Source organism: Calonectris borealis, chromosome 1 (assembly GCF_964195595.1).
Source record: "Calonectris borealis chromosome 1, bCalBor7.hap1.2, whole genome shotgun sequence".
NCBI lineage: Eukaryota > Metazoa > Chordata > Aves > Procellariiformes > Procellariidae > Calonectris > Calonectris borealis.
The window spans coordinates 153,177,581-153,190,714 of NC_134312.1; the positions used below are offsets into that span (position 1 = coordinate 153,177,581).

The window sequence follows — 13,134 nt, forward strand, 5'->3', positions numbered from 1 at the left end:
CAATGGGGAGATAAGAAAGTTTGGAGTTTACCTGGAATTCAGACTTTTTAATGCTGTTTCCTGTTCCTCTCTCTTTCTGCCTGATTCTCTCCCCTGAGGTTGCGGGGCAGCAGCCCTACAGCTGTGTCCAGATGCTGGGATTTAAGGTGTTCCCGTGACCAGACAGTCACTTCCTCTGCAACACATTCAGCAGGAGAGAAGCCCTGACCTGACCTCAGCACTGCCAGTGCAAAGCCAGCACCCGAGAGCTTCCACCCACAGCCCAGACAGACGTAACTGGGTGGTAGAAGTGGCTCCTGCCATAAACCTGACTCCCAAGCTGTGGGAGACATGGACACTGTGGACTTGTGCAACTGCTACATTGCTGGATTGCATTTGGGAGTTGACTTCTGCATTTATGACAGGGAAAAAAAAATCCATACATATTGAAAAATGATGGCAAAAAAGCTTATTCAAGTTTCAAAGTAAATCTTCCAGGGTGGGTTGTGTTAAAACACTGTGAGGACTCAAATAACATTTAGGCAGAGCACAGATGACATGACGTGTACCTTGGGATGTGTCTCGAGTGAGAATTGCAATTAAGCAGCTGGGATAAGTGTCCCTGCAGACAGAATTTGTTCTTATCTGGTACTCAACATCTGAGTAGGTTGATGATGGTGTTTCATGCCTGGCAATGCAAACTGGGAGGTGAGGAAGGAGAAACTCAGATGACTGATTCCTCTGAACACATGCTGAGCTAAAGATGGTGATCGAAGCCCGTTGAAGGTTTCCATGCCTTTTCTAATCGGTTATGAACAAACTAGGAGTGCTGGAGGGCCAGGGCAAGCGGTAATGCAGGGCTGGAGGAGGAGAGATGGATGGCAATGAGGGAATGGGTCAGCAAGTGCAAGCCCTGTGCAGTGGCCTCCCCGTAGTCCCTGGGACATGTCTGAGCATGGCCCACAGTTCCATATATCAGGTTTGGCTCTCTCAATATATAGTTTAGGGCTGAAGTATAACCAGAGGTTTCAACAGAGGTCCTATGAGAAGTCAAGCAGGGGTAAATCCTCTGGAGCAGTGATGTCAGGGAGTCACATAGGCAGCCATCAGAGACTGAACTTCCTTCTGTGGCTTGAACGCCACGACCTGCGACGTGTCGTCACTCCAGGATTGAGTTCTTTAGCAGTCCTGAAGTTCAGGAGATGTGTCAGAGAAAACTAGGGGAAAATCATACAAACGGAACAGACTCCAGAGCGATTTTTCTGTTTTTCATAGGGCAACAGGATAGTCGTCATCGTAGAACAAATTTAGCCACTCTATTCCTTTCAAGCTGATCAACAAAATCCATATTAAAAATGACCCTAAAATGGTGACTTCCACAATTGTAAACTGGATATTGTGAAGCCAGGGAATGACAAAAATATTGCACACTTCATGCCACAAAATCGTTTGTAACATCTGTCTTTTCCCTCTCTTCCAAAACATGTACTGACACACTTTTTAAAGTATGTCACAGAGTACTTAATTTATCTGTGAAGACGCAAACATCTTAATAGTCAGTAAACCATTTTTATGTACTACTGAGCTGGCTGAAAAACAAGGGTTTTTTTCTCTCTGGATTGAAATAAGGCAGGCAGAGGATGTCAGGCTCAGCTGATTAGAGAGTTAGGGTTTTCTTAGTCTTGAAAGATTTATCCTTATAGATTTAAAAACTCTTCAGTTGTGAAGAATTTAAATAGCGCTTTATACAAATGATGACATACAACAATATTGTAATTTGTAGGGTATGCAATACCTTCACTTTATTATAGCCAAAATCACAACATGAATAACGATGGTGAACAAAGTATCTCAGAAAGAAAGCAAGAAAATATCAGAACACCACTAGTGATTTTGGTGATGATAAGCAAGCTTTTCCAATTCAATGAGCTTCATCTAACAACTCATTTCAGTGACATGCCCAGCTATTTAAACTCGTGTGGATACATGGGTGTTTTTCACATTTTCTAGCTTTTTCTGTGTACACATAGATAAATCTAGAAAATCAGGTAGCTTTTCCAGAGGCTTTTAAAATGCTGTCTTACTGTGATACTGTCTTACTTTGGTATTACCCTACTCTGGTTTGTTTCTGCAAAGCAGGTACTGCCACAGAAATGTTGAGTTAGTTCCAACTTTCATTGCAACGGGAGGGGGCTTATCAGCACAGCCAAAGCCTCCAACAGACAAATTTAGGTTATGGCAGCAAGAGCAGAAGGAGTTCCTAAACCATCACATTTGAAGAAATTTCATTATTGTCCAAAACCAGCAAGCTTTCTTTGAAATCCAAGCCCACCTTCTGAAAACCAGGCATTAGCTCATAAAGGAATAGATGGCGTCTCTTAAGGGAAGCACAAACTAGCAGAATTTTAGCAAGCATGTTAAAAAGAGGAAAATATTACTTAGGGATCAGATCTGAGGGCTAAGACAATTAGGTTAATTAAATGTCAAACTGTTAAGAGTTTTCTGTCAAAACACTTCTTACCAAGGGTAGGAACTTTGACAAGTTGGTGTATACTCCACATTTCCCTCGCCTTCCGCACTCTTCTCCCCAGTTGATGATACCAGTAACAAAATAAGTGCCATTGTATTTGGTTACATGGGGGTCTCCTCCATCTCCTTGGCAGACACCTTCTCCATCTTTATCATAACCAGCAAAGAACATGTTTTCTGTGACTGGGCTACGAAGGGTGAACTTGCAAGTGTCCCTGTCCACATAAGGGATTTGAAGTGCTTTCATTCTTTTGACTGGCCGCGCACGTTCAAACGTGTTCCCAAAGCCACTGACAATTCCAAATGTTTGGTCCATCAGAACGTCGTTAGCAAAGTCTTCTTCTGGAAGGCACGCTGGGACAACATACTCAGAAAATGTGGTAGATTCCTCTAATTTGAGAAGAGCTATGTCGCTGTCGAAAGTTTCTGTATCAAATTCAGCATGTGCGATTATTTTTTCCACTCTGTGCATTACTCTACTTGGCTCTTCCTTTTCTTTGTCCACTGTCCCTGTGTCAGGTTATTAAAGTAGTTGTTAATAAGACAATACCAACAAGTCTAACTGCATCTCAATAAAAGAAGGGACCAAAATTCCTTGCACTTTGTAGAGGCATTGTACCGTACAAATAAAATAGACCAGGCCTGGATCCTGATGCTGTAACATTTTATACCCATTTTGGAGGGGTTTAGAGGACTGCCAAAATGCCAAGCAAGCAGAAAATCAGAACTTTGCTATCAGAATAATGCTCTCAAAGAAAGCTTTGATATAAAGTTTTGGGCTTCATTACGGTATTCTTACAATATACAACCAAAAGCCTCCACACAGAAGAGAAGGAACTCGCCCCTCTCATTTGTAGAGCAACATAGTCAAACGGACTTAAACAGGAAACAGATATTAATTTTCTTTTAAAACTTTAACTTTCTGCATACAGAAATTTATGAGTTTACAGATATTTAGTCTTTCTCAATTTGTATGAAGTCTCTTTGGGAATTAAATGGACAGACAATTGGTGTTTAGGCAAACACAATTTTTGCTTTACTGTTGTAGGCTAAGTACAATTTTTATGACTCAAAACACCATTTTTCATGCCTCGAACTTGTGATAAACTACTTCTTCATAAATGACAGTAATAAATAATAAATTTGAGGTTTCAAGTATGGAACAGTCTCAGAATAGTATCTACATGCTGTCAAAACAGTTATTGCTACCATCTGAATGAGGCATCTGGAATACTTCAAGGTTTGGCCAACACAGGAAATTGCATGAAGGTGTAATGTTAGACCAATTTAACTATATCAGCTCAACCTTACTTGTCCACATACCTTTCCAGTTTATACTTGGCTTCTATCACATACAAACTACACTAGGCCAAGCCAAGCTTAAAGAAACTGTCCATTCAATGAAGTTGAACATATTATTTCACTGTCAAGGGGCAACACGAGGCCCCCTTCTCACTCACACAAGTGAGAAATAACACAAGGGTAAGAAAAACTCTGGCAGAGTTCAGTGTCTTGCATATGGAGACTAGAACATGAGACAGCTTCTTATTTTTGTAGTAAAGGGCAAAATGAGAAGCACTTCCCAACAAGAACCCGTAAGTCTTTAGACTGGTTAACGCAATGAGCTCCAGAAAGCAAAATACTCATTCAGAATTGTCCTTCCGCAAAACCATTCATCATACTCATCTACTAGTAGAACAGCCTGCAAAGAGAGAGAAGAAAGATAAAGCACAAAAACACAGGTGCAGAGAAATCCTGAACAGCTACCTGAGATTCAAGCAGTTTTCTTAAAGTTTTAATTTTCATGAAAATACATGACATTTTCATACCTATTTTCTGTCAAAGGCATCCTTCATTCAGGATGGTGAGAGTTACAGTGAGATGTAGCCACTTGGGAAACTTGTTAAGACAGACCTTCTTCCTGGCTCAAAGCGGAGTTTGTGCATTCAGTTATTTTACCAACAGTTTTTCATTGTTTTTTTTTTAACAAAATTTAGCTAATACTGTAATAGCACTGTTCCTGCTTGGGTTTTTTGTTTCACTTTAGTCTTAGCCACAACAGGAACTCAGGCTATTCTTCCGATACCACCATGCTGTGACCTGAGTAATGGGGTGGCTGGCAGGGAAGGGGCCCTGTGGCTCACCCAGCTCTACGTCCCCTACCTGCAACCCTACTTCTCTCCTGGCCTCCCTCTCCCAGCATTTGCTTGATGCTGAAACGGAGGCACAACGTCATTCATGGTAGGAGACCTGTGCAGAAACACAGTTCTCAGGAGAGTGGAAAGACCACCCCAAATGTCGACACCGGGGAAGTCTGCCTCAAATCAAGGTGGGTCCCCTTGGCAAGTGGGGATGAGTACGATGAAGAGTAAATGGCTGCCGGTCCTGGTGAGCAGGGTCAGGTGTTAAACATCTCAGGACCTGCCACGGGGACACTCTGGGTAAACTGCCAGCCTCCCTGGTGACCTCCAGATGGCTGCTCGGGGCCTTGGTGGTTTCCTCATTTTCATGAGGAGCATCTGGACTTCCTGTGGTTCCTGTGATTTTCTCTCAACCAGCTTCATGATTTCTCTGAAGTTTACCACACGGGAACTTGACTGTGAAAGCAAAACCGAAACGCTAATACTTGATGTCTCAATGGTACTGGCACTTTGAGGCATGTGCCGCGTGCTGAGAGCAAGGCCTTCCCATCCATAACCCTGAGCAAACAGCTGTGAAGGCTCAGCTGCTGCTACCAGCCTTCGCTTTGGCTCAGAGCTACCTTTCTTGTCGATTTAAGTAAATTTATAGGATGTGGAGGACCACGGTCTTTCATCTCTGTGGGGGACGGTGCCTGTGTTGTCCCTGAAGCACCAAGCCGAGTGACATGCAAGGGATAGTAACCTGCAGCAGAGCAGAAGGAAAGACAGTTGCTGGTGGAAACAATTTTTATCACCAAAGTGCCATTCAACAGAGCTTGTCTGACAGAGCCCTCGGTATAAGGGACAGTTTCATGGTCAGAAAAGTAAATCTAGCTGCCAGTGCACCTTGTGTTGTTCTTCACCACAAGGAATTATTCAAACCTGCTGGAACATGGGTTTTGCAGTCAAAAGCAGGCTTTAGAGTTACAGAGAGGTATCATCTACAGTGGAGGAAAATGGTTTGCAGGGAAACAAGTTGCCTGCAGGGAATCAACTCTTCATGAAAACGAGAGAAAACTCACTTAACAGTTCAAGTAAAACTCCTTGATAGCAGCCTTTTGCAATCAAATTAGATATGCAGATGTCCTTATCAGGGATGGCTCTCCTAGATCTTTCAAGACATTAACAAAAACTTTGCAAATGCAAAAGGACCAGAATAGTTGAAAAATAAAAATAATTTTCCACTTCTAAAACTTGCCCATTTTGAGCAAGTGGGCAAATGGGTTCAGCATTTTCAAAGTATTTAAAAGTTAAACATCTTCCATTATTGGCGTAATTAGTTTTGTTTACCTGCTGTTATTAAAACTTTTGTAATTGGGAAACAGACCAGAGTATTCTATGTTAGGAATTATAAGCTCATGACAGCAATTTGGTATTAAATTACAAAGGATATTATAACAAACATCATCAGACAGAAGAATAGACTAAGATTAATAATTGTTAATGTTCACTTTGAATGCAGGCAAACCGCATACATTTAAATTCAATGTCAGTAGTTATTCATGTCTTTAGGTTACTATGTTATCTGCAGAAAACCTGCCTTTAGAAGAAAATAGAAAGGCAGGTTGTATTCCTTTTAAAAGGAACAGGTGATATTTGAGGGGAAGCAAGTGAGATATAACTGCAATCACATTATGTCATTACTGCTGAAAGTATAATGAGTCCTTGTGAACTGTATATTGTAAAGGGAGAAATTTCTTGGGTTCCTATTAGTTTGGATCTGTAGGTGTCTAGCACAAGCTGGAGGCCTTAAAAACAGACACCAATTCTCACCAATGATAAACCGTTCCTTTCTAACAAAATCTCCTAAAGCATGAGAGACCTGTTTCAGCCTGTGAGAGAAGAGAAATCAGAGCCCTGTTGTAACCACCAGTTTCTCATGTGGCTTCATACCTGGGAAACGTACTTCAAAAACCCTGTCTTCGGCTGGGATGTGGGTTTTGCAGCCCACTCTGAGAACACACCTGCACAGAACACTTCCATGCACTATTTTTGCCACTGCACATCACTTACAGTTGCACAATTTGATGTTACTTAAATTATGACCTTTAGCTAAGATCTTATTAACTTTGTTGGCAACACCTCAAGCAAGCCATGTGAAAGACGTGAAAGTTAACATTATTCCTTATGCTACAACGGCACTGCAACACACCAGCACTTCCCAAACATGGTGAAGATGTGATGTGTGTCCCATAGAATGAACTTTAAGTGTGGCTTCGTACCTACAGGAACGCAGGTTTTGTTGTCATAGCCCAGGGCATAGCCGGCAGCACAGGAACATATGACTCCTTCATCTTCAGTTTTGCAGAACTGCTCACAATTCCCGTTGTTGCATGCATTTGGTATGACTGCAAAGGAGACAAATATATAGACAGGTTACAAATTCATGGTGATTTCATAAAAGCAGAAGCAGCTCATAAAACCTTGCTTGCAAACATTAGTCAAACACTCCACCATTTTGGGAAATTCTGTGCAATTCCTGCCAAAGGCCTTAGTAATAACAACAGTCGTGACTATCATTATTTAAAAAATGGTAAGCTAAGCTGTCAACATTAGGTAGACCACTATTATTTTACATCTTATGCTGTGTTTCCCAGCTATAACTGGCAGCTTGGTGAGGGCAAAGGAAGGGATAATCCGTATTTGCCAGAACAGCCATCGTACTAAGGCAAAGATGAACATGAGTGTGGGTAAGAGGCTAAAATTAGCAACAACTAAATTATCAGTAATAAATTAAGTATTGGACTCTTGGTAGATGCTTGAAATATTCCTCTTCCATCTGTATATGGCTCATACTACTCACTTGAGCTCAGTCGCTGGCATTGCAAGTTCACAGGCAGAATGGCAAGAGCTCTTCCCAGCACTAACAGTGTGAGAGCAAGGAGAGGTAAACCAGTCCTAACAGATGCTGTCTAACCTGTTCCTACAGATTCACAATGAGATTCCACAGCTCACCCACGCAGCCTAATCCGCTCCTTAACTAGCCTTATAACGTCTGAAAAGCGTTTCCTAATATCTACCCTGAGTTAGATATTAAGTGTCCTTCAGTGTGGTGTGATCCCATTACTTCTTGTCCCAGCTGTTCATCCTAGTGAAAATGGAGACTTCTTGCTTTTATTACATATTTTACACATTTTCTTGGTTGTGTACTTGGGACCAAGGGTGAAATTTTCATAGAATCATAGAATGGTTGGGTTGGAAGGGACCTTTAAAGGTCATCTAGTCCAACCCCCATGCTGTGGGCAGGGACATCTTCAACTAGATCAGGTTGCTCAGAGCCCCGTCCAACCTGACCTTGAATGCTTCCAGGGATGGGGCATCTACCACCTCTCTGGGCAATCTGTTCCACTGTTTCACCACCCTCACTGTAAAAAATTTCTTCTTTATATCTAGTCTAAATCTACCCTCTTTTAGTTTAAAACCATTCCCCCTTGTCCTGTCGCAACAGGCCCTGCTAAAAAGTTTGTCCCCATCTCTCTTATAAGCCCTCTTTAAGTAGTAGTAGACTATTGCAGTACTTAGGCTGCAATAAGGTCTCCCCGAAGTCTTCTCTTCTCCAGGCTGAACAACCCCAACTCTCTCAGCCTTTCTTCATAGGAGAGGCGTTCCACCCCCCTGATCATTTTTGTGGCCCTCCTCTGGGCCCGCTCCAACAGGTCCATGTCTTTCCTGTGCTGAGGGCTCCAGAGCTGGACGCAGCACTGCAGGTGGGAGAGCAGAGCAGAGGGACAGAATCACCTCCCTCAACCTGCTGGCCACGCTTCTTTTGATGCAGCCCAGGACACAATTGGGCTTCTGGGCTGCGAGCGCACATTGCTGGCTCATGTCCAGCTTTTCATCCACCAGTACCCCCAAGTTTTTCTCGGCAGGGCTGCTCTCAACCCCTTCATCCTCCAGCCTGTATTGATACCAGGGGTTGCCCCGACCCAGGTGCAGGACCCTGCACATGGCCTCGTTGAACCTCATGAGGTTCACACATTTTTGTTTTGTGTTTACTGAATTGCCTCCTATTTATGTTGGACCACTGTTCCAGTTTCACAAGATTGTCTTGAACTCTCATCTCGACTTATGGTAGTCTGGAATGAGCTACAAATGCAGTGAGTAAACACTCTCTTCAGCCTTGCATGTCACTCTGGAAAATACCAAGTATCAGAGGTCCTGAGGCTCACCTGGGTGCAACCCTGCACTCCATATAATCTTTCAACTGACTAGCACAGTTTCCTAACCAGATGTGCACCAAACTTACAGTAGTTTCATCCAGACTAGTGTTTCTCTTTCTGTTACAATAAAAGCATTATATAAAATGATGTTAGAAGCCTCCCTTAATGGAGAGACCTGACATATACTGCATCTTTTGCAGCCACCCAGCCTATTATCCTGGCCTTGAAGGAGATTGATGTGATGTGATTTGTTCCTGACTTGTGCAACTCAGCAGTTTCTTTCTTCCTTGTTGGACACAAGAAATCTGGTATCTTAAGGAATAAAGATTTTCTTCTCTATTACAGACTATTTTCCTTGGTATCTCTTTCAATATCCATATCCTTAGATCAGCTCTTGATTTTCACATCAACTTACTGTATTTGCTCCTTAGCTTCTCTGGGTTTATGCCAGGATGATTGCAATTCTTTTACACAGATCCAGATTTTTCTATACTTCCTTCTGGAGGTTAGGTCATGAAGGAGCTCATGTTTTTAATTAATCCTCCTGTCCTTTCTTGACCTTGGGATAGTTTGGACATGTGCCTTACACACTTTGGGTTTTTGTGGCTAGCCAAATCTTTCTCTCTTTTAAAAATACATTACTTTTATTCTCTTGTTCTTTTTCTTTACTTCCTTCATGAGCTCTGTTGTTTTACAGTTACTTTTATTAAAGTAATCTTCCATCTTTGTATTGTCAGCCACTTCTAGTCTGTTGGTTAAAATTAAATGCATATTAGTGCACTCCAAATTGCTTTCTACATGTTTGTAAAAGAAAATTTTCCTTGAAGCTTCCTGAAGACTCTCAGGGCACCCCTTGTCCCACTAAGTACCTTTCCCACCTCATCTCTGGCATGTCAAAATCTCCCCTCTTACTCCCAGCTCTTGTAATGTGTGTGACTCAGGTGTTTGTTCATTTGTGTCCAACCAGTCCTCTGTAATCACCGAATGACTTTTACAGCAAAATTAAACAACAAGGCATGCATCATGTCTGCAGCATGATTCACACACTTACTCTGTAGAGAAGCATCTCAGGCTCCAACCTCAAAGACAGGTGGGACGCTTCCTCAAGTGGAGATGTGATGTTTGTGTTGAGATTTAGATAAGCACAGTGGGTGACGGTGTGGTGTTCTGGTTCCCCTCTGCACTGTTAAACCTTGGGGTGTTCATCTTGTCACCCAATATCTTATGAATGGATAGTAAGGATTACTTAATTATCATCACATCTCTTGAGGACATGAAGAATAGCACATCGTTTGTGCTGTCAGTTTGAAAGCCCTGCATACCGACGTATTAACGCCGTATTTTACACTGACACAATTGTTTCAGTCCAAAATGGTATTCCCATAATGACTAAGCCCTGGATATTATTGCACTGCAGCAGACAAATGGGAGCAATGTGGGTGAGAAAGCAAAGCTACCAGGTTTCCACTCATGTCACCCTGGTCCACAAAGCACAAATAATGGCAAATTATTACCTGTGTGGTTTAGGCAAAGCAGCACAAAGCCAAGTTAAAGCAAAGGTTGTACCTGTCTGCACCATCTGAAGGGAAAGGAGGACAATGGGAAGAAGCCATATTGTCTCGCGATAACCTGCCATTGCCATGCTCTGAGCTCGCTGTGCGACTCCCACTGGTTTCTCTGCAGGGCTCTGGGGCACCTGCTAAATGAGAAACACCACAGCGCAAAGATCGTTAACTCACGAGAAAAAACCTGCAGGAGCAAAGCCTGGGCTCAATGTCAGCACGGGACAATGTTAGAACAGAAAAAAGCCACTGTGCTGCAGCAATGCCACCCTGATAGCTCGCAGGCACTGTCAGGTGAGCTTTAGGTAGGGCAAGACCTCGAGGATCACCCAGCCCAGCTCATGGAGCCAACAAGGGATCAAGTTTACCTCTATTATTCTGGGCATGTTGGCCAAGGCTCCAGCGAAGGATCCTTCTGGGAAATTGCTTCTGGTTGGACAGCGCACCTGCAAAAGTGTGTTTTCCTGCCGTGCTGTAGGGTACCATAACGAAGGCCAGCTTGTCCACCGTCGTCCCCTCAGGCAGCCCCCATCGTGCTCCACGCCTGACAGCTAGTTACTTCTCCTGCTCTCAAAGACTACAACATCAGAGACTTCACTGCCCCCCAGACAAAATCTATTAGAGGGCTTTTCTAGTCACAGAGTTACAAGATTTTCCTTGAGATCTCCCTGAAACTTTCTCTGAGATGTGCTATGTCTTTTTATCTTCACCACCACCATGAAGATCTGGTTAGTCCTTACATCTCCGCAGCAGCCTTTTGCACACATGAAGGCTACAGCTATGTTTTTCCTCAGGCCTTCTCTATTCTAGTTTAAAGAAGCCTAATTTTTTCAAAGCCCAGTGCCTCATGCACAAGAGTCTCTTGCCCAGATACATCATCTTTGACTAGGCCTGAGCAATGTCCTACATTTTTATTCTTCATATTAGTCCTTTCCAAAGCCTCGAAGTGATTGCACTCTTTACTTACCATCCTTCCTTTCTTCCCTTGCTTCCCAGGACTGGCTTTTCCTTGAAGGTTGAGGAAGCCTGAGCACTAAAGCGTAAGTTAGAGCTTCTCCTTCCACCGCCCTTGGTAAATGTCAGCTCTTGCCTAAACCAGCAGTGTTGGCTTGCCATGAGGAGTGCTGGTATTTTAAAACCCACCAGTTTACACAGCAGCTGTGTGCTGTACCTCTTGCCTGGATTTTACAATCTGTTCAAATTTCGCTGTGTGAAATTACCCCAAAACAGTTAGTCTACATAAAAAAGTGCGCTTTAATTCTTTCTTTTCTTGCAGGCCCTAGAGTTGCTTATGGGCTTTGGTAGGAAGCCAAGATGCAAGCAGATGTTTCACTCATGTCCTCTCAGCATGGCAGAGACACTGTTACAGAACGAGGAATGCACATAAAGCCCTTGAGCCTTGGGCACTATAGGCGCCATGGCACAGGATGAAAGGCTCTCTAGGAACCAGTTTCATTTGTAAAAGACAAATAAACTCTGATTGCAAAGCCCAAGGACAAAGTCTCTCATACTCTACAGAATAATGACGCTTCTCTTCCAAGCACAGTCGTGTTGCACACAAACATGGACTTTCATCACCCTCTTGCATGTTTATCTGTTAAACCAGCTCTGTGCTTGCTTTCAAGGTGCTACTTGGCTTGACGAGGACGTATGTAGACACCAGCTAGTAGAACTCCACTACTGCCACCATTGTCAGAAGGAGGTCCTCCCCTCAGCCACCTCAACACCTTATATAGTCCAGTCTGAGTTTCCCTTCAGTCCTCAGGCTTCACTGAAGTAGAAGAATGCCCTTAGCACGGGTACATAAATGGGATTTGGGTAGCACCTAGGCCTGAGGTTGTCCCTTTGAAGAGGGATGTTTCACCCTGATGGAGCACAGGGCAGGCTACCAGTGGGGCAAGGGATTCGAACAGGAATCCAGTGGACAGAAGTCAGGGAACAAACGTTGCTGAACAAACACTGAAGTAAGCCCGCTGAGGGTTTATACAGGTGGAGACCATCAAGCTGTATGACCATCATGCTGACCCGCAGTCTTTCTTGCCCACATTTACTGCTGGCTGCAGCAATACGTTGCTGCTGTGCAGAGCTGTATTTCTAGTTCTTCAGCCCGGTTTGCTCCCATCACCTGCTGTGTGAAACTAGCTGGTACCAGCTCAAACCCTAAGAGAGAAGTAGCAGGTGTCCCGGTGAAGTTCAGTGTCCCTCAGACAACAGGGGTGCATAACAGGTCGGAGGAGCCTTGGAAAGGCCATCAGGGCGGTTAGGGGCCTAGACCACATGATGTACAATAACAGGCTGAGGGGTCTGGGTTTGTTCAGCCGGGGAGAGCTGGGGGATCCAACTGCAGTCTTCCACTGCCTAAATGGGGATTACAGTGAAGACAGGGCCAACCATTTCCCAGAGGTGCCCATAGAAAGAAGATGAGTCAGCAGTGAGAAGTTGCAACAAGGAAAATTCCAATTGGACATGAGAAATTTTAGCCATCAGAGTGCTAAAGCACAGGAACAGGTTGCCCAGAGGCTAACAAAATCTCTGCCTCTGAAGTTTTTCAAAATTTGACTGCACCAGACCCTACACAACCTGCTCTAACTTTGATGTTAGCCCTGCTTTGAGCACGAGGCTGGACCAGATTACTTTCACCTGTCTCTTCCATTGTAAATTTTTCCGTGATTTCTCTAACTAGGACTGAAGCTGAGAAGGTTTAAAGAAGAATACATGGAGGAA

At 43.5% G+C, this 13,134-nt stretch overlaps 1 pseudogene; it reads right to left on the reverse strand.

Moving 5' to 3' along the window:
- Window positions 1-1,869: 1,869 nt before the first annotated feature.
- Window positions 1,870-10,490, reverse strand: LOC142075558 (coagulation factor X-like; annotated as a pseudogene).
- Between the last annotated feature and the right edge of the window lie 2,644 nt (window positions 10,491-13,134).